Here is a 26188-nt window from a genome sequence, read left to right on the forward strand (position 1 = left end):
TTTTATTGGCATAAAGTTGCTTGCAGTAATCTCTCATGATCCTTTGTATTTCTGCAGTGTCCGTTGTAACTTCTTCTTCATTTCTAATTTTATTGATTTGAGTCCTTTCCCTGTTTTTCATGATGAGTCTGGTTAATGGTTTATCAATTTTGTTTATCTTCTCAAAGAACCAGCTTTTAGTTTTATTGATCTTTGCTATTGTTTCCTTCATTTCTTTTTATTTCTGATCTGATCTTTATGATTTCTTTCCTTCTGCTAACTTTGGGGTTTTTTTGTTCTTCTTTCTCTAATTGCTTTAGGTGTAAGGTTAGGTTGTTCATTTGAGATGTTTCTTGTTTCTTAAGGTAGGATTGTATTGCTATAAACTTCCCTCTTAGAACTGCTTTTGCTGCATCCCATAGGTTTTGGGTAGTCGTGTTTTCATTGTCATTTGTTTCTAGGTATTTTTTTAATTTCCTCTTTGATTTCTTCAGTGATCTCTTGGTTATTAAGTAGTATATTGTTTAGCCTCCATGTGTTTGTATTTTTACAGATTTTTTCCTGTAATTGATATCTAGTCTCATAGCGTTGTGGTCGGAAAAGATACTTGATATGATTTCAATTTTCTTAAATTTACCAAGGCTTGATTTGTGACGCAAGATATGATCTATCCTGGAGAATGTTCCATGAGCACTTGAGAAGAAAGTGTATTCTGTTGTTTTTGGATGGAATGTCCTATAAATATCAATTAAGTCCATCTTGTTTAATGTATCATTTAAAGCTTGTGTTTCCTTCTTTATTTTCATTTTGGATGATCTGTCCATTGGTGAAAGTGGGGTGTTAAAGTCCTCTACTTTGATTGTGTTACTGTCGATTTCCCCTTTTATGGCTGTTAATATCTGACTTATATATTGAGGTGCTCCTATCTTGGGTGAATGAATATTTACAATTGTTATATCTTCTTCTTGGATTGATCCCTTGATCATTAGGTAGTGTCCTTCTTTGTCTCCTGTAATAGTCTTTGTTTTAAAGTCTATTTTGTCTGATATGAGAATTGCTACTCCAGCTTTCTTTTGATTTCCATTTGCATGGAATATCTTTTTCTATCCCCTCACTTTCAGTCTGTATGTGTCCCTAGGTCTGAGGTGGGTCTCTTGTAGACAGCATAAATACAGGTCTTGCTTTTGTATCCATTCAGCCAGTCTATGTCTTTTGGTTGGACCATTTAATCCATTTACATTTAACGTAATTATCGATATGTATGTTCCTATTACCATTTTCTTAATTGTTTGGGGTTTGTTATTGTACGTCTTTTCCTTCTCTTGTGTTTCCTGCCTAGAGAAGTTCCTTTAGCATTTGTTGTAAAGCTCGTTTGGTGGTGCTGAATTCTCTTAGCTTTTGCTTGTCTGTAAAGGTTTTAATTTATCCGTCAAATCTGAATGAGATCCTTGCTGGGTAGAGTAATCTTGGTTGTAGGTTTTTCTCCTTCATCACTTTAAATATGTCCTGCCACTCCCTTCTGGCTTGCAGAGTTTCTGCTGAAAGATCAGCTGTTAACCTTATGGGGATTCCCTTGTGTGTTACTTGTTGGTTTTCCCTTGCTGCTTTTAATATTTTTTCATTGTATTTAATTTTTGATAGTTTGATTAATACGGGTCTTGGCGTGTTTCTCCTTGGATTTATCCTGTATGGGACTCTGTGTTTCCTGGACTTGATTAACTATTTCCTTTCCCATATTAGGGAAGTTTTTGACTATAATCTCTTCAAATATTTTCTCAGTCCCTTTCTTTTTCTCTTCTTCTTCTGTGACCCCTATAATTCGAATGTTGGTGCGTTTAATGTTGTCCCAGAGGTCTCTGAGACTGTCCTCAATTCTTTTCATTCTTTTTTCTTTATTCTGCTCTGCAGTAGTTATTTCCACTATTTTATCTTCCAGGTCACTTATCTGTTCTTCTGCCTCAGTTACTCTGCTATCGATCCCTTCTAGAGAATTTTTAATTTCATTTATTGTGTTGTTCATGATTGTTTGTTTGCTCTTTAGTTCTTCTAGGTCCTTGTTAAACGTTTCTTGTATTTTCTCCATTCTATTTCCAAGATCTTGGATCATCTTTACCATCATTATTCTGAATTCTTTTTCTGGTAGACTGCCTATTTCCTCTTCATTTGTTAGGTCTGGTTGTTGCCTTGCTCCTTCATCTGCTGTGCGTTTCTCTGTCTTCTCATTTTGCTTAACTTACTGTGTTTGGGGTCTCCTTTTTGCAGGCTGCAGGTTCGTAGTTCCCATTGTTTTTGGCGTCTGACCCCAGTGGCTAAGGTTGGTTCAGTGAGTTGTGTAGGCTTCCTGGTGGAGGGGACTAGTGCCTGTGTTCTGGTGGATGAGGCTGGATCTTGTCTTTCTGGTGGGCAGGTCCACGTCTGGTGGTGTGTTTTGGGGTGTCTGTGGCCTTATTATGATTTTAGGCAGCCTCTCTGCTAATGGATGGGGTTGTGCTCCTGTCTTGCTAGTTGTTTGGCATAGGGTGTCCAGCACTGTAGCTTGCTGGTTGTTGAGTGGAGCTGGGTCTTGGCGTTGAGATGGAGATCTCTGGGAGATTTTCGTCGTTTGATATTACGTGGAGCTGGGAGGTCTCTGGAGGACCAGTGTCCTGAACTTGGCTCTCCCACCTCAGAGGCACAGCCCTGACACCTGGCTGGAGTACCAAGAGCCTGTCATCTACACGGTTCAGAATAAAAGGGAGGATAAAAAGAAAGAAAGAAAAAGATAAAATAAAATAAAATAGTTATTAAAATAAAAAATTATTTAAAAAATTTTTTTAAGTAATAAAAAAAGAAAGAAAGAAGAGAGCAACCAACCCAAAAAACAAATCCACCAATGATAACAAGTGCTAAAAACTATACTAAAAAAAAAAAAGACAGACAGAACCCTAGGACAAATGGTAAAAGCAAAGCTATACAGACAAAATCACACACAGAAGTATACACATACACACTCACAAAAAGAGAAAAAGGGAAAAATATATATATATCATTGCTCCCAAAGTCCACCTCCGCAATTTGGGATGATTCGTTGTCTATTCAGGTATTCCACAGATGCAGGGTACATCAAGTTGTGGAGATTTAATCCACTGCTCCTGAGGCTGCTGCGAGAAATTTCCCTTACTCTTCTTTGTTCGCACAGCTCCTGGGGTTCAGCTTTGGATTTGGACCCGCCTCTGCGTGTAGGTCGCCTGAGGGCGTCTGTTCTTCACTTAGACAGGACGGGGTTAAAGAAGCAGCTGATTAGGGTCTCTGGCTCACTCAGGCCAGGGGGAGGGAGGGGTACGGAGTGCGGGGTGAGCCTGCAGTGGCAGAGCCCAGCGTGACGTTGCACCAGCCTGAGGTGTGCCGTGTGTTCTCCTGGGGAAGTTGTCCCTGTATCACGGGACCCTGGCAGTGGCGGGCTGCACAGGCTCCCGGGAGGGGAGGTGTGGATAGTGACCTGTGCTTGCACACAGGTTTCTTGGTGGCTGCAGCAGCAGCCTTAGCGTCTCATGCCCATCTCTGGGGTCTGCGCTGATAGCCGCGGCTCACGCCCATCTCTGGAGCTCCTTTAAGTGGCGCTCTTAATTCCCTCTCCTCGCACACCAGGAAACAAAGAGGCAAGAAAAAGTCTCTTGCCTCTTCGGCAGCTCCAGACTTTTCCCCGGACTCCCTCCCAGCTAGCTGTGGCGCACTAGCCCCTTCAGGCTGTGTTCACGTAGCCAACCCCAGTCCTCTCCCTGGGGTCTGACCTCTGAAGCCCGAGCCTCAGCTCCCAGCCCCCTCCTGCCCCGGCAGGTGAGCAGACAAGCCTCTCGGGCTGGTGAGTGCTGGTGGGCACCGATCCTCTGCGCAGGAATCTCTCCACTTTGTCCTCTGCACCCCTGTTGCTGCACTCTCCTCCGTGGCTCTGAAGCTTCCCCCTTCCGCCACCCGCAGTCTCCGCCTGTGAAGGGGCTTCCTAATGTGTGGAAACCTTTCCTCCTTCACAGCTCCCTCCCACTGGTGCAGGTCCCATCCTTATTCTTTTGTCTCTGTTTTTTCTTTTTTCTTTTGCCCTACCCAGGTACATGGGGAGTTTCTTGCCTTTTGGGAGGTCTGAGGTCTTCTGCCAGCGTTCAGTAGGTGTTCTGTAGGAGTTGTTCCACATGTAGATGTATTTCTGATGTATTTGTGGGGAGGAAAGTGATCTCCATGTCTTACTCTTCCGCCATCATGAAGCTCCTTCCTCCCCTGTAATTCTTTACTGTTACTACTCTTTTCATTTCCTTCACAGTGCTTTATATATTTTAATTACTGGGTTTTTTTTTGTTTGTTTGTTTGTTTTGTTTTTCTGGGCCATGCCACACGGCATGCGGGATCTTAGTTCCCTGACCAGGAACTGAACCTGTGCCCCCAGCAGTAGAAGTGCAGAGTCCTAACCACTGGACGACCAGGGAATTCCCTTTACTTACTTTTTTTGTTTCATTGGTTAAACTCTTTCTTGAACATCATCAGATGACTAAACATCCATCTAATAAATTCTCTAACTTGCTTAATGTAGGAAACACTGGACTCTGTTCTTTATATTCAAAACAATCTTAACTAATGTAGGTATTAATCTCCTCTCACCAAGAAGCTAAAAAACTGGTCACTAATATAAATGTGTCACAGTCTGTGCTATGATTCATTATACCTACACACTTCTCTTAATTGCTAATTAAATACAACCCTGTGTCTAACAAAGTATTGTGCTAAGTGCTGAAAGAAGAGGAGTCAGGATGAGAAAATAAGGATTATTTCCTCCATTAAGCTCTTGAATGATATAAGCATAGGATGGGAGAGACAAAAAAATGGGGCATTCCAAGTAGAGGATGGGGTAGGATAAAGAGTCATGGTATGTATGTAAAAATGTATATTTCATCAAAGCTAAGATACCATCAGTTGCAAGATATATCATTATTTTATGTTCCAAAAGAGAAAAAAATGCTGCCAAAATTAACTGTTAATTAATAATTGTTCATTAATTGTGAAATATCATCAATAGTAAGATGCATCTCAATATGAGAGATACATCCCAGTTCAAATATGTTCAAGTGTAAAGAAAAAGGAAGAGGAGAAGGGAGAAGAGCAGGAAAAGAACGGGGAGGAGGAGAAGAAAGAAAAAGAAAATGACTATTCTATGATTAACACAAAATCCATCTTTTTGAGACTTCCTCAAAACATCTCAAACGATATGGAATATTAGTTATTTACTAAAGTTTGCTATCAGGAAGGGGACAAAAAGCCACTGAAAGGAATGGTCACAGAGCAACTCTTCCTTTCTTAGTGTTTCCATTTGCCTTGTATATCTTCACCTATCCCTTTTATTTTTCTATATCACCTGTGTGTCTCCTGTATACAGCATAGTTGAGTCCTGCTTTGTAATACAAATTGAAAATCCTGTTTCTTTTTAAAGGTGAGTTAAATATAACAAAAAGATAAATTTTTTTTTTTAAGATTTTTCTTGATGTGGACCATTTTTTAAAAGCCTTTATTGAATTTGTTACAACATTGCTTCTGTTTTATGTTTTGGTTTTTTGGCCACGAGGCATGTGGGATCCCAGCTCCCCGACCAGGGATCGAACCCGCTTCCCCTGCATTGGAAGGTGAAGTCTTAACCACTGGACCGCCAGGGAAGTCCCAGGATAAATCTTTTAAAATCCACGTACTTCAAAATTCCAATTGACTTGTGGGTCCTAGGTCATGGCTTAAGGAGGCAAGCATAACTGAAAATCACAACAGCAAATTCAAAATCTTAAAAATGTGTAGTTAATAATAATGAAAATACTCCATTTCAAACCTCATGAGCCACTTATAAATGTATAGCTCTAAATGCTTATATTAGGAAATAAGGCCAATAACTGGTGAGCTAAACATCTATCTGAAGGAATCAGAAAAAGAATAAAGAAAACCCAAGGAAATTAGAATAAAAGACCACCTCCAGTAACATATTAGGCTAGATTATTCACCCAATTCTCTCACTGAAAACAACTAAAAGTGATGGATAAAATTTTATTTCAAAAAATATTAAAAGCATTGAGGAGCTCAAAAGATGGTAAAGGGAATAACCAGACCAAAATCTATAAGAAAGAGATAAGTGGCTTAATAAAACTGTCTTTGTCCTATAGACATCTGCCTAATTCACAATGTTGAGCTTCAGATTTGATGATCTCCCGGCAAAGAACAGAAGTCAAAGTTCAAGACCCACCCAACATGGAAAATCCAACAGAAGACCCTTTCTTCATAAAGCTGGGACACACACACACCCACCCCCCGCCAAAAGTTTCATCCTCAGGAAACAAGTGAACCAGAAGTAAACCTAGTCCACCCATTGCCACATGGGATCCCCAAAGGACTACAAGGAAACTTGTCTTCCTGTGGCAAAAGAGAACAAGGATTCCTAAGAGACTGTGAAGACAAGCAAGCCCACACACATAATTGCAACCCAAATTCACTTCCTTTGGGTGGTCCAGAATCTCAAAGGATGAATCTAGTCACCAAACTGTAGTACCTGAGGCATCTGGAAAAAAAAAACCAGAGGTAAATCCTCTTGAAGCAATGCATTTCCTTCTTAGGCCTCAAAGAACACCCACAAATATTTTTTCCAAGGAAAATAAGCAGTTCACAGTCAAAATCTCACATAGGATAAATAAAAGAAATCGAACCTAGGCACAACATATGAAACTTCAGAAAACCAAAAACCACAGAACTCAAAAGCAGTCAGAGGTGAAAAAGATTTGCTTAAATGAAGAACTATTTGGCAGCTGATTTATCAATAGCAACAATGGACACCAGAAGACAGTGGAATTATTTCTTCCAATGACTGCAAAAATAACTACCACCCCATGATTTTATACCTAAAGAAACATCTATCAAGAATGAGGGTGATAAAGACTTTCAGACAAAATAACTGAGTTTACTATAGAAAATCTCATTAAAGAGAATTCTAAAGAAAAAATTTTCTGAAAGACAGTATGCAGATGGAAAAATCTGAAATCTTTAGAGGAATCAAGAGCACACCAAGCTGGAACTGATATCAAATTTCAGAGACTCATTTTCACTATTTTCTGCCATGTAGACTGAAGAGTAGAAAAGCCAGTTGATAGCAAGACAGAAAGAAACAGACTCAAAGGAAAGAGAAAGAAGTAAGGTCCTAGTACCATTGTAAGCCCTGGTTCCAGCTGTTCTTAATCCCTAATGAAAGTCTGTCCTTGGAAACTGGGAGACACCCCACTGTTCTTATGTTAGATTCTGCATTTCCCTTAAAAATGAAGAAAGGAGAAAGGTCAGAAATTAATGAAATTGGAAACATACAATAGAGAAAATCAAAGTCAAGCACTGTTTTTCTGATGAGGCTAAGAAAATACATAAAATCTCTAGCAAGACTGATGAAAGAAAAAAAGGAAGGCACAAAAAATATGAGGAATAAAAAAGACAGATAAATACTTATATAACAGAAATTTAAAAGATAACAAAAAGAATGCTTTAAACAACTTTATGCCAAATACTTTAAAAATGCAGACAAAATGAATGGATTCCTAAAAAAAAGAGAAAAACCTTCTAAAATCTGGCTTAACTAGAAACAGAAATCCTAGATAAACCATTTAGAAAACCAAATACATATCTCCCCCCCAAAATACTAAGCTCACACCTCTCCCCCAAAACACTAAGCTCACACCTCTCCCCCCAAAACACTAAGCCCAGAGAGTCAAACAGAAATTCAACCAAACTTTCAAAAAATAGATCATTCCAGTCTTTTCTTTTTTTCTTTTATTTATTTTATTTTTGGCTGTGTTGGGTCTTCATTGTTGTGGGCGGGCTTTTCTCTAGTTGTGGGGAGCGGGGACTACTCTTTGTTGCAGTGCGCGGGCTTCTCATTGCAGTGGCTTCTCGTTGTGGAGCATGGGCTCTAGGCGCACAGGCTTCAGTAGTTGTGGCTTGTGGGCTCTAGAGCACAGGCTCAGTAGTTGTGGTACACGGGCTTAGTTGCTCCACGGCATGTGGGATCTTCCCGGACCAGGGCTCAAACCTGTGTCCCCTGCATTGGCAGGCGGATTCTTAACCACTACGCCACCAGGGAAGCCCTATCATTCGAGTCTTATACAAATCCTTCTGGGAAGTGGGGATGGGGGGGGTTAGTTCCCACCTCATTCTTTAAGGTTGGCATAATCTAGATACCAAATCAAATAAGGACAATACTGTAAGAAATAAAAATTATGGACCAATTTCATCTGTGAACATACATACAACAATTCTAAATGAAATATTAAAAATTCAACTATACTTTTTTTTTTTGGCCACTCTATATGGCATGTGGGATCTTAGTTCCCTGACCAGGGACCGAACCTGCGCCCCCTGCAGTGGAAGTGTGAAGTCTCAACCTTTGGACCACCAGGGAAGTCTCTCAACTACATGTTTTTTAAAAAGACCATCATGATTAAGTTGGGTTCATCCCAGCAATGCAAGGGTGATTCAACATTAGAAACTTGATAAATGTCATTCATCATATTAACAGAATGAGGACAACCACATGACCATCTCACAAATGTAGGAAAAGCGTCTGATAAAATTCAATACTCATTCTTCACACACATACAAAATCTTAGCCAAATAGCAACAGAAATGCCTTTAACCTACAGAGTATCTATCAAAAATCTATAGCAAAGATTTTTCTTAATGGTAAAACGTAAGGAGCACTTCCTTTTAAAAACTAAGTGCAATATAAGAATGCCCACTGTTGGGACTTCCCTGGTGGTCCAGTGGCAAAGAATCTGCCTTACAATGCAGGGGACACTGGTTTGATCCCTGGTCAGAGAACTAAGATCCCACATGCCGCGTGGCAACTAAGCCCACACGCCGCAACTAGAGCCCGCGTGCTGCCAACTACAGAGCCCATGCGCTCTGGAACCCGTGCACCACAACTGCAGAGGCCACGTGCCCTGGAGCCTATGCACCACAACTAGAGAAGAGAAAACTCGCACGCCACAACTAGAGAGAAGCCCGCACACCACAACAAAGAGCCTGTATGCTGCAACTAAGACCTGACACAGCCAAAAATAAATTAAATAAATAATAAAAAATCAATCTTTAAAAAAAATTAAAAAAAAAAACAGAAACAAAAAACAAATGCCCACTGTTAACACTTGTATTGAATACTGTAGTCAAAGTCCTAACTAGCATAGTAAGGCAAGAAAAAGAAACAGTGTAAGCATTGGAAAGGAAGACACAATTACAATCATCATACTTTAGTAACTAGATACTAAACAAAGATCTCTATACCAAAAAAAGCTTATATCAGCAAACAGAAAATAGAAAAAAAAGAGGAAAAACATACTATTTACAATAGTAACAACAAATAAAGTATCTAATAATTAAATTTAAGAGAAGATTTGAGAGACCTTTATGGAGAAAAAGAAACTTTACTGAAAGATATTTTTAAATATCTAACTAGCTAGAAAACTATACTATGTTCAAGGAAGGGAAGGCTCAATATGATAAAATAAAGGGAATAAAGTAAATGCATGTGTAGATTAAAGCTTCTGGAATCTTGGGCTCATATACAAGCAAGTCCCATTTTTAATAACAGCTTTTGAATTTTTATGTAACTTGACTCAAATTACTCACTTTGATGGATATTTTTGCAATTGGTATAAACTTATTAGGCACTAATTATATATACTTTTTAACTAATTGTAGCAAGAGTTGATATCACACTTCAGAATTCTGACAGATGCAAGGAACAAGTATGAGTGAGGAGCGTATGATCGGTACATGGCTGAGTTCTAGTTCAATGTGCTGTGGTCCCACTGATCCAAAGGTCATTCAGTGTGCACAATCACCACAATGTAAGTTCTAATAACCACTCCTGCAAGTGATGAAATGTTGCCAACATTTTACATAACACGTAAAGTTTTCATTCTTGATAATTATCTGTGAACATTGCCAAAACACCATCTCCTTAAAAGTCACCTAAAAATGTAAACATTTATTTTGAATACAAATTCCTCTTACAAGAGGAAAACAGACAAAACACATTCATCATACAATGATCATATTGAGCTCAAAGAGTACCTCTAGTGGACCTACTACGTGTGGTGCTTATACATACAATACCCTTTGTACATGTGAGACCGATAAGCAGTTGCCCAGTCTGCTTTTATAATAGATCTGAACTTGATCAAATGAATGATTTTCTTTAGGTCTAACTTATTCAATTTTAATTTTGGTTTACATAGATTTCATGAGCTGCTTAAGCTTTGCTTTATCCAAATTTCCTAATAGAGTATTAAAAATAATGATCATCTGTTTTACTGGTTGCTAGGAGATGATAATACTAATAGTTAACAATTATTGAATGCTTAGTGTATGGCAGGCACTGTTGTAAGTGCTTTGTATACAGTAAATCATTTAATCTTCACAATAACCCTTATCAGGTGGATAATATTACTATCACCATTTTACAGATAGGAAAACTGAGGTACAGAAAAGTTAAGTAACTTTCCCAACGTCACACAAGTAAGTGGAGACGCTTAGTGATTCATACCCAGGTAGCTGTCTCCAGAGCCCAGACCCTCAATCACTATATTATATTTCTTTTCACAATATTTAAAAGATACACAAAATTACTATGGATGAAAAAACTCACCATTAAAAAAATTATCAATAAGAATTAAACGACAGTTAAGCAATATTAATATCAATACAACTTATCATAGGTTGATACTTCACAGCTATTTCAAAGTTTCATGGCCATGATTAAGAGTTTTGAAGTTGGACAGACCTGGCTCTGAATCTTGACTGTGCCCTTTACAAGCTGTGTGACTTTGGACAAGTTTCGTAACTTCACCAAGCCTCAGTTTCCTCATCTGTAAAATGAGAATAATAAACATCTCACAAAATTGTTGTTGGTAACATAATTATTGCTACATTACATTGATATGTAAATCCAAACAAAACAACAGATACACAAAATAAAAAAAGGAGGTTCACAATTTCCCCCAGAAATCAGGGCTTTATTGTAAATAACGAAGATGACCACTCTAAGTCTCCACAGCAACTATAAGACTCACATACAAACAGAATACCCTCTAATTCATAATAAATAATTCCCCTGGATAAAAGTCAAATGCCTAGAGGTAAATTACTGAATCTTTGAAATATAAAATACCATATATACATAGAGAAAGAGACAAATAGATAAGACGTTGTTTGTTGACGACTCCCACGAATCCCATTCCACGCATACACTTTCTAAGACTAGCAGTATTCAAGGGGCCCAAAACAGGAAGAGCGGTGTCAAGAAGGAGTGATTCCTGGCACTGGTAGGAAGAAATTTTTTTAAGAGAAAAACAGAAAGAAATAGACATGTCATCAAAGTAGGGTACAATTATCGTTACCACCAAAGAGTGATTGTGTCCCTTTACACCAGGCATTTTACACTAGTCAAAACAAGTGAAACTGTCACTACTGCTGTCTTTAGAATCTCAATAAAATAATTTTACAATGAATAATGAGATTTCTATCAATACCTGCATTTACCAATAATACGTCCATCTGTGATAAGGTTAGGTGTTTCTTTGACGGGGGTGATTTTAGCAATACAATACAATGACCATTTTAAAAAAGGAAAAATAGGAATTATATTATACAAAAATCCTATAGGATAATTTTGTTAAACAGCTCATCAATACTATCATCAAGGTGAGTTTTTATGAAGGTTACTAGTCTAAAATATGAATTATATTAATTATTAAAATGACATATTACATAAAAATAATTATTAAAATGACTGTGTGTTCATTGTAGCTCAAAGATTTAATAAGGAAAGAACTTCCATCCCCCAAAATATCCCCTTTTAACAAATAATTGCAAAAATGGCTTTCAAATTTTCTTAATAAATTTGTAAAATTATCTGTCTAGAACAAAGGCCATCTAATTTTTACAAAGCACCTTTTTAAAGAAAACTTATTAGCTATATAGGAAATGTTCAGGAAATCCTTAAACTACCTATTTTATAAAAGTTTAAGGAAATGAACATAGGACATGAGGTGCTCGAGGTTATACGCCAGGACGGAAATCCAAACAAAAAAAATCAGGTCCTTTGACTCTGTATCTTAACAATTTGGAGTTTTTCTACCTGATCAGCATTTCCTTCACTACTCTACTTTCTCTAAATGATGAGAATAATTTTTTTGTTCTTTTCATGAGTTCTACAAATCACGGATAAGGTCAAGTTGGTTCAATCACAACTCAAATATTTTAATGTAGGAATTTTTAGGTAAATTTTTTACCTAAATTTTTTATGTAACTTAGAGAAAATTTGCAAATATCACTAATTATTTACAGTTTACCCCATTTGCTTTGTCAGTCTCTTTCCTCCTCACACATTTTTTTCTGAACCACGTGAGAGTGAGCTGCAGACACTATAGCATTTCGGCCCTCAATATTTTCATGTAGTTTCCTAGGAACACAGACTTTCACTTAGATAACTACAGTATAGCTAACCAAATCAGTGTTGTGTCAATGTTAAAATTTCTGCTATATAATTACAGCCCATATTCAAATGTCATTAACTGCCTTAAAAATGTCCTATAAAGCCATTAAATGTCCTTTAAATGTCCATTTAAAAATGTCCTCTGATCTCCCCAGTCCAGAATTCAATTCAGGATCATGTACTGCATTTAGTGGTAATGTCTCTTCAGAATCCTACCATCTGGAACAGTTCCTTAGTCTATGTCTTTTAAGTCTGATATTTTTAAAGAACACAGACCATTTATTTTGTAGAATGTTCCTCAATTGAGGTTTGTCTGATGGTCTCTCATGTTTAAATTCAGGCTATGCATTTTTTGTAGGAATGTCACAAAGTCATGGTGGGTGCTTCTCACTGCATCGTATCAAAAGCTGCAAGAGGCTAGTGGGTTCTATTACCAGTGATGCTAACTTTGATCACTTGGCTAAGGAGTATCTGCCAAGTTTCTCCCCTGTGAAGTTACTGTTTTTCTCTTTGTAATAAGTAAATATTTTGTTAGGAACTGTCTTGAGACTACGTAAATATATTCCTCATCAAACTTTTACCCCATAGTTTTGGTACCTGCAGAAGATTCTTGTGCGAAAGTACTATTTTAATTGTTCCAAAATGGTCATTTTCTAATTCCAACAGTTCTACGCCTATTAGCCATTTTAATGAATAACTTTCACTTCTCCCCAACTTAGTAATTTATTCATTCACTTACTTATATTTGTATGGTTCTTATTTTTTCAGTGGGTTATAATCTATAACTATCATTATTCATTTGGCCAGTGGATGCTTCTCCAAACTGGTTCCTGTTCCTTTTGACTGTCCCCACCATTCTTTGACTATCTCCTTACTTTCTGAAACAATAATATGCTCCAGCCTCCTCTTGTACTTTCCCTGATCCAGTTCCTCCTGGGATCAGCCATTTCTCCAAGGAGCTGTGGTTTCCTTTAAGTGGAGAATGGTTTCGAAACCAGCATATGGGAGTTAGGTGTGTTCACTGTAACTGCTTCTAGGCCTCTTAGCAAACAAAGCTGGAATATACACAAATACACACATCTACGCATATGCATACACATATATATGTATACATACAAATATACACATATGTCTCTAAGAGAAAGATACGTAAGTGTATACATGCATACATGTATGTTTCTCTGTCTTTATATAAATAAATGTTAAAAACCATGAGTTCGGGCTTCCCTGGTGGCGCAGTGGTTGAGAATCTGCCTGCCAATGCAGGGGACACGGGTTCGAGCCCTGGTCTGGGAAGATCCCACATGCCACGGAGCAACTAGGCCCGTGAGCCACAATTACTGAGCCTGCGCGTCTGGAGCCTGTTCTCCGCAACAAGAGAGGCCGCGATAATGAGAGGCCCGCGCACCGCGATGAAGAGTGGCCCCGCTTGCCACAACTAGAGAAAGCCCTCGCACAGAAACGAAGACCCAACACAGCCATAAATAAATAAATAAATAAATAAATAAATAAAACCTTTAAAAAAAAAAAAAAAAAACAAAACCATGAGTTCATAACCTCCAATTCAAATCCAGCGTCACAGGGTTCATTGGAGTCTTTTCTTCCTTATATCTAAAACTCCCTTCTCCAACAATGAAAAACCTGGCTCCCATTTTCCTCAATACACTCATTCATTTGTTGAGTCCTAAAATAGATAGAAAATAGTTTCAAAATTACCAATTTACACCATTACAAAAAACAGCCTGCAAATTAGGGTTTGTTATTTGTTTACAGCTCTTTTTATCTTGAATTTCAAAGTATAGGATGCTCAAAAGTTATTTGGCTTACTTTCTCCCTTCAGTGTGTTTATGTTATTAATTTGAAACACAGGTTTATTAATTTGTGTGTTTATGCTATTAATTTGTTAATATTATGTTATTTAAATTATGTTATTAATTTGAAACACAGTTAGGTTTATTTGTTTCTGTTTATATTTTAGGGTTTTATCCCAACTTTATTGATTTTCTATGCTGATTTTTTGTTTTGTTTCGTTTAGTATCTAAAACATTAGCATGACAGTGTTCTCTGATATTCTGCACTGATATCACATGCAATGCTACCAGGGGTTCTCTCTCAACCAGTGATTGTAATACAACTTCACAGTTTAGTAAGTATATTTCCCACAAGAAATGAGCCTTTCTGTAGCCAATCACATGTATCTACCACCATCCCACTGAGGCCCAGCTGTTTTTTGGGAATTACTGTTTCTAGATATAGAAAGAAGGATAAAATGAAATGGGAAAACCCTACTCCAGCAACAGATATTACTTGTAAAATAGTTTTCAAACTATGCTACTTAGAGAGATGCCACAGGGTAGAAGAGGGCAGGACCCAGTGGGTAGAACTCCAGGTCCCTGTCCTGACTTGAATTCAAGCTGCTATTGCTTTTACTGATATAATATATTGAGCTTCAGTCTGAGATTTTGTTCATCCAATTCATTCAGCAAACATTCACTGAGTGTCTATGTTGTCCCAGGCACTGTTGTAGGTGCTTCAGTGAAAAAAAGCCTTCATGGGACTTACAATTCTAGTTGTGGGAGAGAGAAACTATAAACCTAAGTAAACTGTATAGTTAGTTAAAAGATGAAAGTTATAGAAAAAATTCAACAAGATAGTTTGCAATATTATATCGCATGTCCAGTTTAGGTCTCACTGAAAAAAGAAAGCTTCCTTTTATATGATAATTTTTTTAAGTTTGAAAGTCATTAGGAGAGAAGAAGAGCAATCCAATTTTTCAGTTGGTGCTAACCTTATGTCTACAGGCCCAGGGACAGACCATGAGAAAAAAGTCATAAAACATTTTCCTTCCTTCTTTCACTGAATCTTAGCCAAAATCTAGAAATATTTAGGTTGGTTTTTCTCAATCCAGATCCTCTACTTTGTAAGTAATTACATATCTTTCCTAGATTCTGGCAAAGGGCTTTCCATCAATCTCAAACTCAAAATATTAAATTTCTTTTTTTCTTCAAACGATTTTAGTGGGAAATTGATAGAGGCAATATCAGGGCTGTTAACCACTCTTTTAGACCTTTAATCCTAACCAAATCACACTATCACTCCCCTACGTTTACAATCAACAAAACACTAAGCTAGCTAATCCTTCTCAGTTGTGCTAGATCATACCACTCAAATCCTAAACAACTGAGTTTGTTTGAACCTAAGTGCAGAACTTTATAATAACCACAGGTACCAGTTAATCAGCCCTTACCATGTCCCAGGTATTGTTTTAAATGGCTTATGTATATTACTTCTTTTATACTTCAAAACAACCCTATGTGATAAGTACCATTAGTACATCCCTTTTATAGATGAAGAAATTGAGAAATGAAGAGGTTAAACAACCTGCTCAAGGTTACAAAGCTTCTAAGTGATAGAGCTGGAATTAAAAAACAGGCAGGCAGTTAGTTTGTGCCATTAACTGCACATATTAAGCTGATTCTCAAAAAATCTTTACATAATGTGTTCTAAATTCTATCTTGCTAGATTTAACCAATTCAGCCTATGGAGGGGAAAAAAATCTGACTTCAGTGCTGTCATTCCATATATATGCTATTTTTCAAAGCTTCAACTGAATACTTGATCACCATGCCATGAAAGGGTCCAATGAAACTATTAATAAAAATGTGACCAGGAATAGTAGCAAATCAAATCCAACAATGTATAATAAGAATTATACACCACAACCAAGTGGGATTATTCTCAGGTATGCACGGCTGATTCAACATTTGAAAATCATTTAATGTAATCCATCACATTAACAGGTTGAAAAGAAAAGTCACATGATCATATCAAGAGGTAAAGAAAAGGCATTTGACAAAATGCAACACTCATTCATGATAAAAATTCTCAGCAAGCTAGGAGTAGAGAGGAATTTCCTCAACTTAATAAAGAACATCTACAAAAACCTACAGCTGACATTTTACTTAATCATGAGAAACTAGAAGGCTTCCTGAAAAGATCAAGAACAAGGCAAAGGGACTTCCCTGGTGGTCCAGCAGTTAAGACTCCGTGCTCTCAATTCAGGGGGCCCGGGTTCTATCCCTGGTCAGGCAACTAGATCCTGCATGCCACCACTAAAAGATTCCACATGCCACAACTAAAAATCCGCATGCCACAACTAAAGATTCAGCATGCCGCAACTGAAGATCCCATGTGCCCGCATGCTGCAACTGAAGACCCAGGGCAGCCAAATAAATAAATATTAAAAAAAAAAAAAAAAGGAACAAGGCAAAGATGTCTCCTCTTACCACTCCTTTGTAACATCATATAACTCTTAGTTAACATCATTAACTAGGAAATGCTAGTTAATGGAATAAGACAAGAGAAGGAGATAAAAGGTATACAGAATAGGAAGGACAAAATAAAACTGTCTTTGTTCGCAGATGATATGATCATCTATATAGAAAATCCAAAAGAGTCCGGCCAAAAAACTCCTGGAACTAATAAGCAATTAACTATAGCAAGGTTGCAGGATACAAGGTTAATATACAAAAGTCAATCACTTTCTTATAATATACCAGCAATGAACAAGTGAAATTTGAAATTAAAAATAATACATTTACATTAGCACCTAAAAAATTAAATACTTAGGTATAATTTATGGCAAATCTAACAAAATACATACAAGATCTTGAAAACTACAAAATTCTGATGAGCAAAGTCAAAGATAAACTAAATAAATGGAGAGATAATCCATGTTCATGGATAGGAAGACTCAATATTGTTGAGGTATCAATTCTTCCCTACTTGATCTATAGATTCAATACAGTTCCAATCAAAATCCTAGCAAGTTGTTTTGCAGACATCAACAAACTCATTCTAAAATTTAAAGCCCCAAATGGACCCACATAAACATTGTTAACTGATCTTCGACAAAAGAGCAAAGGCACTATAATGGAGAAAAGATAGTCTTCTTAATAAATGATATTGGAACAACTGGACAGCTACATGCAAAAAAATTAATTTAGACACACACTTTACACCCTTCACAAAAATTAATTCAAAATGCATCGGAAACCTAGATGTAAACTGCTAAACTATAAAACTTGTAGAAGATAACACATAAAAAAAAAAAATCTAGATAACGTTGGGTATGATAATCACTCTTAAAATAAACCAAAGACATGATCTGTGAAAGAAATAACTGATGAGCTAGACTTCATTAAAATTAAAAATTTCTGCTCTGCATAAGACACTGTCAAGAGAAGAGAATACAATCCACAGAATGGGAAAAAATATTTCCAAAAGACACATCTGACAAGGGACTGTTATCCAAAATATACAAAGAGGGACTTCCCTGGTGGTCCAGTGGGTAAGACTCCACGCTCCCAATGCAGGGGGCCTGGGTTCGATCCCTGGTTGGGGAACTAGATCCCACATGCATGTCGCAACTAAGAGCTTGCATGCCGCAACTAAGAGCTTGCATGCCGCAACTAAGAAGACCGCATGCTGCAAATAAGAGCCCACATGCCCCAACTAAAGATCCTGCATGCTGCAACAAAGATCCAGCGTGCTGCAACTAAGACCCTTCGCAGCCAAAATAAATAAATAAATATTTTAAAATATATATACAAAGAACTCTTAAAACTAACAATTCAATTTAAAAAATGGGCAAAAGACTTGAACAGATATCTCAACAAAGAAGATATACAGGACTTCCCTGGTGGCGCAGTGGTTAAGAATCCACCTGCCAATGCACGGGACACGGGTTTGAGCCCTGGTCTGGGAAAATCCCACATGCCGCGGAGCAACTAAGCCCATGCACAACTACTGAGCCTGCGCTCTAGAGCCCGCGAGCCACAACTACTGAGCCCGCGCACCACAACTACTGAAGCCCTCACACCTAGAGCCCATGCTTGGCAACAAGAGAAGCCACTGCAATGAGAAGTCCACGCACCACAACAAAGAGTAGCCCCCGCTCACTGCAACCAGAGAAAGCCTGCGCGCAGCAACGAAGATCCAACACAGCCAAAAAATAAATAAATAAATAAATAAATAAATAAATTTCTAAACAAAAAGGAAGATATACAGATGGCAAATAAGCTCATGAAAAGATGTTCAAAATCATATGCCATTGGGGAACTACAAATTAAAATGACAATGAAATACCACTATACACCTATTGGAATGACTAAAATCCAGAACACTGACAACACCAAATTCTGGCAAGGATGCGGAACAACAGTTACTTTCATTCATTGTTACTGGGAATGCAAAATGGTACAGCCACTTTGGAAGAGTTTGGCAGCTTCTTACAAAACTAAACGTACTGTTACCTTACAATCCAGCAATCCCCTCCTCCCAGGTATTTACCCAAAGGAGCTGAAAACTCCACACAAAAACCTGCACATGGTTGTTTATAAAAGCTTACTGTATAACTGCCAAAACTTGGAAACAACCAAGATGTCCTTTAACAGATGAATGGATAAATAGTAAACTGTGATACATCTAAAGAATGGAATAATATTCAGCACTAAAAAGAAATGAGTTATCAAGCCATGAAAAGACATGGGGAAACCTTAAGTGCATATTACTAAGTGAAAGAAGCCAATCTAAACATACTGTATGATTCCAACTCTATGACATTCTGGAAAAGGCAAAAATATGGAGACACTAAAAAGATTGCCAGTGGTTGCCAGGGACTAGAGGGTTTTGAGGGATAAAGAGGCAGAACACAGAAAATGTCAGGACAATGGAACTATTCTATATGATACTCTAATGTTGGATATGCTATATATTTGCCAAAACCCATAGAATGTACAAAACCAAGAGTGAACCCTAATGTAAACTACAGACTTGAGGTAATAATGATATGCAATGTAGGTTCATTGATTGTAACAAAGGCACCACTCCAGTGCCAAATGTTACTAGTCGGGGAGGTTGTGTATATGTGGGGGCAGAGGGAATATATGAACTCCCTGTACTTTCTGCTCAATTTTGCTGTGAATCTAAAACTGCTCTTAAAAATAAAGTCTGTTAAAAAAAAGAAAAAAAGACCAGACCCAATGAGGATACTTACAACAGGCCAAAAAGACTTCTCTCCAGGATCAAGTAGGCATGGAACCATATATGTTTGCCCTTTGTGTATAGCATTTTACCCAAATATCAACTCACCTACCTGAACTATCAAGAAACCCACATTTTGGGTGGAGGTAGAGAAAGGGATGAAAGGGATGAAGAAGTACATACCTCCAGTTAGAAAATATACAAGCTGCAGCGATATAACATACAGCATAAGGAATATGGTCAATAATATTATAGGACTTCCCAGGTGGCACAGTGGTTAAGAATCTGTCTGCCAATGCAGAGGACAAGGGTTCAATCCCTGGTCCAGGAAGATCCCACATGCCGCAGAGCAACTAAGCCCGTGTGCCACAACTACTGAGCCTGCACTCTAGAGCCCACAAGCCACAACCACCGACCCCATGTGCCACAACTACTGAAGCCTGCTTGCCTAGAGCCCATGCTCCGCAACAAGAGAACCCACCACAATGAGAAGCCCTCGCACTGCAACCAAGAGTAGCCCCCGCTCGCCTCAACTAGAGAAAGCCTGCACGTAGCAACGAAGACCCAACACAGCCAAAAATAAATAAATTAATCAATTAAATACATTTTTTAAATATATTCCAATAACTTTGTATAGGGACTAGACTTATCGTGGTGATCATTTCATAACGCATGCAAGTATCAAATCACTATGTAGTACACCTGAAGCTAATGTAATACTGTTTGTCAGCTATATTTCAATTAAAAAAGAAACCCATGTTTCTAAATCTTAATCCAAAAACATGTCTCAAAAGAGTAACAGTTCCTCTTCCTATATTAGACAAAAACATCTAAGTGCTGCTTCTTAATTCTAGAATTATTTTTTAATGCAGTTTGTAAAAAACATTGTAATTTGAACCAGAAAACATATCATATGAATTGGGGACCAATTATAGGACAGATACTCTTCTAGACTGTGGAAATAAGGCAGAGAATGAACCAAAGTCCCTATCCTCCTGGTGGTGTATTCTATTTGGGGAGACTGTGAAAATAATAAAGAAACAAATATATAATATGTTATGTTCTGAAGAAAAATCAAACATGGTGAGAGGAAAGAAAGTGTTGGGGTTGGAGGGTAGCTAGAAAGGACTCTTTTAAATAAAGTGGTAAAGGAAGGCTTTGCTCATTAGGTTATACTTGAGCAGACAATTCTGAAGGTATTGAGCAGCGAGAGGGTAAGCCCAAGTAGAGAGGTGGGAGAGAACATTCCAGGTCAAAGGAACAAGTGCACCAGTCCTGAGGCAGAACTATGTTCCCTGTGCTAGAGAAGAGCAAGGAGATGATGTGGCTGCAGCTCCCACAGTGAAAGGAAGGTAGAAACTGAAGTCAGAAAGGAAGCCAAGTGCTTCAAAGGGTTTCACAGGATATTTGGTCTATTTATCAGAAATACAATAAATCTTGGTCTTCTAGTCTTAATAAGACAAGCCACTGGAAGGTTCTGAGCAGAGGAATAATGAGATTCATATTTTTAAAGGATCATTTTGGTTACTGTAGGTAAACAGATCATAAAGCTGGAACTAGTTAGGAGGCTATTAAACTAATCCAGGTGAGGCGTGATAGTGGCTTGGACCAGAGTGATAGCAGTGGAGATAAGATAGGTCAGAGAGATAGGTGGTCCACTTTCTATCTGTGCCCTCAGCTCAAGAAGAGACCACACCTGGAGCAGCAGTTGCATGAGAAATCATCAAATGAATAAATTTACAATAATCCACAGTCATTTTCCAGGACATGTATCTTAAGATATATCTTAAGAATGGAGCTGACAGGATTTTGCTGATGAATTGAATGTACAGAGTGAGAGAAAGTGAAGAATGAAAAATGACCTTAAGGTTGCTGGGCTGAGCAATCGCAAGAATGGAGTTGCCATTTACTGTGATGCAGAAGACAGAAGGTGGAGTAGGCTGAAGGGGGTAAATCAGAAGTTTGGTTGTTAAGCCTGACAAAATGTAGAAGTTTACAAATGAGATAGTTATATATTGTAACTATTGGTATATGTCATGTCCTATAGAGCTTAGATACCTTGAGAGCAGAGTTCACGGTTTATAGTTGTACAATAGTAAAAAGGCCTACCATTCACTGAGCACATTTATCAATTAGAGTTCATTTAATCCTTCTATTATTGCTTCTATTATTAGTATATAACACATGGGAAAATTCTGGTTCAGAGATATTAAATAATTCTATTCATCCTTCAGAGCTCTGGTCAAATATCACTTCCTCAAAGTAGCTATCCTTAACCACCCCCATCATCTGAACTAAATCTCTATAATAAGCTCATAATACCCTGTACGTCTCCTCTACTGTTTATCACAATATAAATAAATAAGTGTGTTCTTGGTATCTCTCCTCCCTACAAGAATATAAGCTGCATGAAGGCAGGATACCCATACTGTAGTCAAGTTCACTACAACGATTAATATATGCTTTAAATCGTTTATAATATTGCTTTATTATTTTTTAAAATAAATTTATTTATTTATTTATTCATTCATTCATTTTTGGCTGCGTTGGGTCTTCGTTGCTGCACACGGGCTTTCTCTAGTTGTGGCAAGCGGGGCTACCCTTCATTGCGGTGCGCAGGCTTCTCATTGTGGTGGTTTCTCTTGTTGCGGAGCATGGGGTCTAGAGCACTGTCTTAGTAGTTGTGACACACAGGCTTAGTTGCTCTGCGGCCTGTGGGATCTTCCCAGCCCAGGGCTCAAACCCATGTCCCCTGCACTGGCAGGTGGATTCTTAACCACTGTGCCACCAGGGAAGCTCTGTTTTATTATTATAAATTATTAATATTATTTAACAAATGACTTAATAAGTAGAGACATCCATTACAAATTATTATAGAGTAGATCAGACCAATTCTCTTGGCAAGATAAACTATAAAAACAAAAAAAACTAAAGAAGGCAGCCGGGATGTAAGAAGTCAAAATACCAGGGGCTTGCCTGGTGGCACAGTGGCTAAGAATCCACCTGCCAGTGCAGGGGACATGGGTTCGAGCCCTGGCCCAGGAAGATCCCACATGCCGCCGAGCAACTAAGCCCGTGCACCACAACTACCGAGCCTGCGCTCTAGAGCTCGTGTGCTACAACTACTGAGCCTGTGTGCCACAACTACTGAAGCCCACACACCTAGAGCCCATGCTCCGCAACAAGAGAAGCCACCGCAATGAGAAGCCCGCGCACCGCAACGAAGAGTAGCCCCTGCTTGCTGCAACCAGAGAAAGCCTGTGCACAGCAACAAAGCCCCAATGCAGCCAAAAAATGAAAAAAACAAAATACCAGTGAAAAAGGAAATGCATAGTTAAGCCTAACATTCTCCATTACTTTTTCCTCTTGAGGCAACTAACTGCAGACTAGTGCTTTTAGCAGTCTTACAGGCCTGCAGAGACAGAAATCAGAGTTCAGGGCTTATCAAGACAAGCAGGATTTGAGGGGCTAAGATTTCAAAGAGAAGGCAACTATAGAAAAGTGAATCTGGACATCCTGTACTGTTTTTGCCCTCAGGCTATTTACTGAATTCTAACCTGTGTGGGGCCAAGAGGCCAAAAACCAAGCAAAGTGCCTATTTTAAAGCAAAATGGTAAGGAGAATTTTTGGTAGTCTCACAATGCCAGGAAAAGAAAAATTACAGTTCAGGGCCTGCCAAGATGGAGAGGCCCTGGCAAACACCACAGGATTCTATTTGATACCTCTGAAGGACAGCGCTCTTGGACTAAGGGGAAACTGGATTTAAACCAGCCCTTAGGAGGCTTAAAACAAAGCCTCAAGTCATCTCAAGCCTGTATTGAATCAGGGTCATCTGCTCCTGCTTCTAACTACCACCAGAAGAAAATTAGATCCTCCCTAGAGAACAATATCACCATCAAGAGCCTCTATAATTTCTCATACATAATGTTTGACATTCATTTTTTAAATTACCAGGAATCCTAGGAGACAAGACCAGATGACTGAAAGCCAAGAGAAAAAGCAGACAATAGAAAAAGACCAAAAGGGGATCCAGATATTATAATTATTAGACACACACTTTAAAATAACTGTGGGGCTTCCCTGGTGGCGCAGTGGTTGAGAATCTGCCTGCCAATGCAGGGGACACGGGTTCGAGCCCTGGTCTGGGAAGATCCCACATGCCACGGAGCAACTGGGCCCGTGAGCCACAATTGCTGAGCCTGCGCGTCTGGAGCCTGTGCTCCGCAACAAGAGAGGCTGCGATGGTGAGAGGCCCGCGCACCGCGATGAAGAGTGGTCCCCACTTGCCGCAACTAGAGAAAGCCCTCGCATAGAAACGAAGACTCAACACAGTCATAAATAAATAAATAAAAGACCGTGAATTTCTAAAAAAAAAAAATAATAATAAAATAAAATAACTGTGATTAATATGTTCAGGAAAATAGATGACAAGATGAGAATTTCACCAAAGAAGTGGAATCTACAAAAACAAATGAAAAATAATTAAATTAAAATTCTAGAACTAAGAAATACATAATAAAAAAAAAATAATAAAACAGATCCTTGTAACAGCAGATTGGACACTAAATGAAATAGAAAATAGATCAACAGAAAATATCCAGATGAAGAACAGGGAAAAAAAAAAGAGGGAAAATACAGAAAGAAGGAAGGAAGGGAGGGAGAAAGGAAGGAAAAGAGAAGGGAAGGGAAGGGAGGGAAGAACGGAGGAAGGGAGGGAGGGAGGAAAGGAGGGAGAGAAGGAGGAAGGAAGGAAGGAAGGAAGGAAGGAAGGAAGGAAGAAAATACTGAACAGCACATGAGAGATATATGGGATGCAGAGAAAGATCTAGCACACATCTAAAACCCCAGAAGAAAGTGAGTGCAAGAGTGGGGCAGAAGCAATATCAGAAGAAATATTCCAAACCTGACAAAAGACATCAAGCTACAGATTCAAGAGTATCTATGGAACTCAAGCACCTTAAATACAAAGAAAACTGCCTAAAAGGCCTTACTGAAAACATGAAAACCAAAGACATTACCTCTCTAACAAAAACAATGGAGTCAGAAGGTAATGGGATGATATACTTAAAATGCTGAAAGAAAATAACTACCAACCTGGAATTCTATGCCCAATGAAAATATCCTTTAAAAGTGAAAACAAAATAAAAAGTGCTTTCAGACAAAAAGAGAATATTCACTACCAGTAGACTCACAGTAAAAGAAAAAAATTATCTAGTGAAGTCAGTCAGACAAAGACAAATATTATATGTTATCACTTATATGTGGAATCTAAAAAATAATACAAATCAATCTATATACAAAACAGAAACAGACTCACAGACACAGAAAACAAACTTATGGTTACCACAGGGGAAAGAGGGGGATAAATTAGGAGTATGGAATTAACAGATACAAATTACTATACATAAAATAGATAAGTAACTATAGTACAAGGAACTATATTCAGTATCTTGTAATAACCTATAATGGAAAAGAATCTGAAAAAATATATATACATATAACTGAATCACTCTGCTGTATACCTGAAACTAACACAATATTATAAATCAACTACACTTCATTTAAAAATTTAAAAAGAAATTATCTATGAAGAAAGAAATACTCTCAGATGAAAGCATGATAAAACAGGAAAGACTCAAGAACACCAGAAAGAGAAAACATGAGTAAAATTAAATAACTATGAATTATTTAAAACAATAATAAAATAAAAACAAAGCATAAAAAACCCCAACACAAACAAATAAACAAAACCCAAAACGGGAACGATAAATGGAATGAAAGAGCTGTAAGGTACTTGTAGTGTCCAGAAAATAATAGCAGTAGACTGTGTACAAAAATGGCCACAATAATTCCTCCCATTCCTTATGCACATGCCTTTACAATGTGACTTTGCTACTCTTCCTATCAAGAGGTGGAATTCATTTTCTCTACCTCTTGAATTTGGGCTTGGACATATGACTTGCTTTGGCCAATGGGACATTAGAAAATGTCATACAGCAGAGACTTTAAAAGTGCTTGCACATTTCAATCTCTCTGCTACTCTTAGAACTTTGAGTCATCAGGTGAATGAATGTGCCTGCTGGAAAGAACACATGGAGAACAAACTCCCCACCCTTACCCTGGCCAAAAGCTTGCCAACCAACACACATATAAGTGAGGCTATTCTATACCATTTGGCCCTAGCCAAACCACCACCAGACTACGGAGACCAATATACCCCAAACTGACAATCCACAGAACCATGAGCTATTAAATGATTTATTTTAAGCTACTAAGCCTTTTATTAAGTAAAAACTAACTGATACAGCGCTAATATGTGTAAGTAGTCAGTGGTTCTCAAACAAGGTTGATTTTGCTCCCAGGGGACATGTGGCAATGTCTGGAGACATTTTTGATTGTCACAACTGGTTGAGTGCTACTGGCATCTAGTAAGTAAAGACCAGGGATGCTGATAAACATCGTATAAGGTCTCCACAACAAAAAATTATCCTCCCCAAAATGTCAACAGTGCCCAGGTTGGGAAACAAAAAGTAAAGAATGACAGAATGAGGCAGACTTTAGAACAATTCTATCCAACAGAATTTTCTACAATGATGAAAATGTTTTATATCTGTACTACCCAATATGGTAGCC

At 38.1% G+C, this 26188-nt stretch overlaps 1 protein-coding gene across 11 annotated transcripts in view; it reads right to left on the reverse strand.

Moving 5' to 3' along the window:
• NUMB (NUMB endocytic adaptor protein) overlaps positions 1-26188 on the reverse strand; it is a 178835-nt gene that overhangs the window by 86673 nt on the left and 65974 nt on the right. For 8 of the 11 annotated variants that reach the window (XM_057544229.1, XM_057544236.1, XM_057544234.1 and 5 more), the window contains exon 3: positions 10799-10883. The exons of 1 other annotated variant lie outside the window; for it this stretch is intronic. The gene's annotated coding sequence lies outside the window, so the exon portion shown is untranslated. Of the gene's footprint in view, positions 1-10798; positions 10884-14068; positions 14196-26188 lie in introns of all 11 variants that reach the window. 2 more of the 11 variants (XM_057544230.1, XM_057544231.1) reach the window with 2 other exon arrangements.

The sequence above is a fragment of the Balaenoptera acutorostrata genome, chromosome 3 (assembly GCF_949987535.1).
Source record: "Balaenoptera acutorostrata chromosome 3, mBalAcu1.1, whole genome shotgun sequence".
Classification (NCBI taxonomy): Eukaryota; Metazoa; Chordata; class Mammalia; order Artiodactyla; family Balaenopteridae; genus Balaenoptera; species Balaenoptera acutorostrata.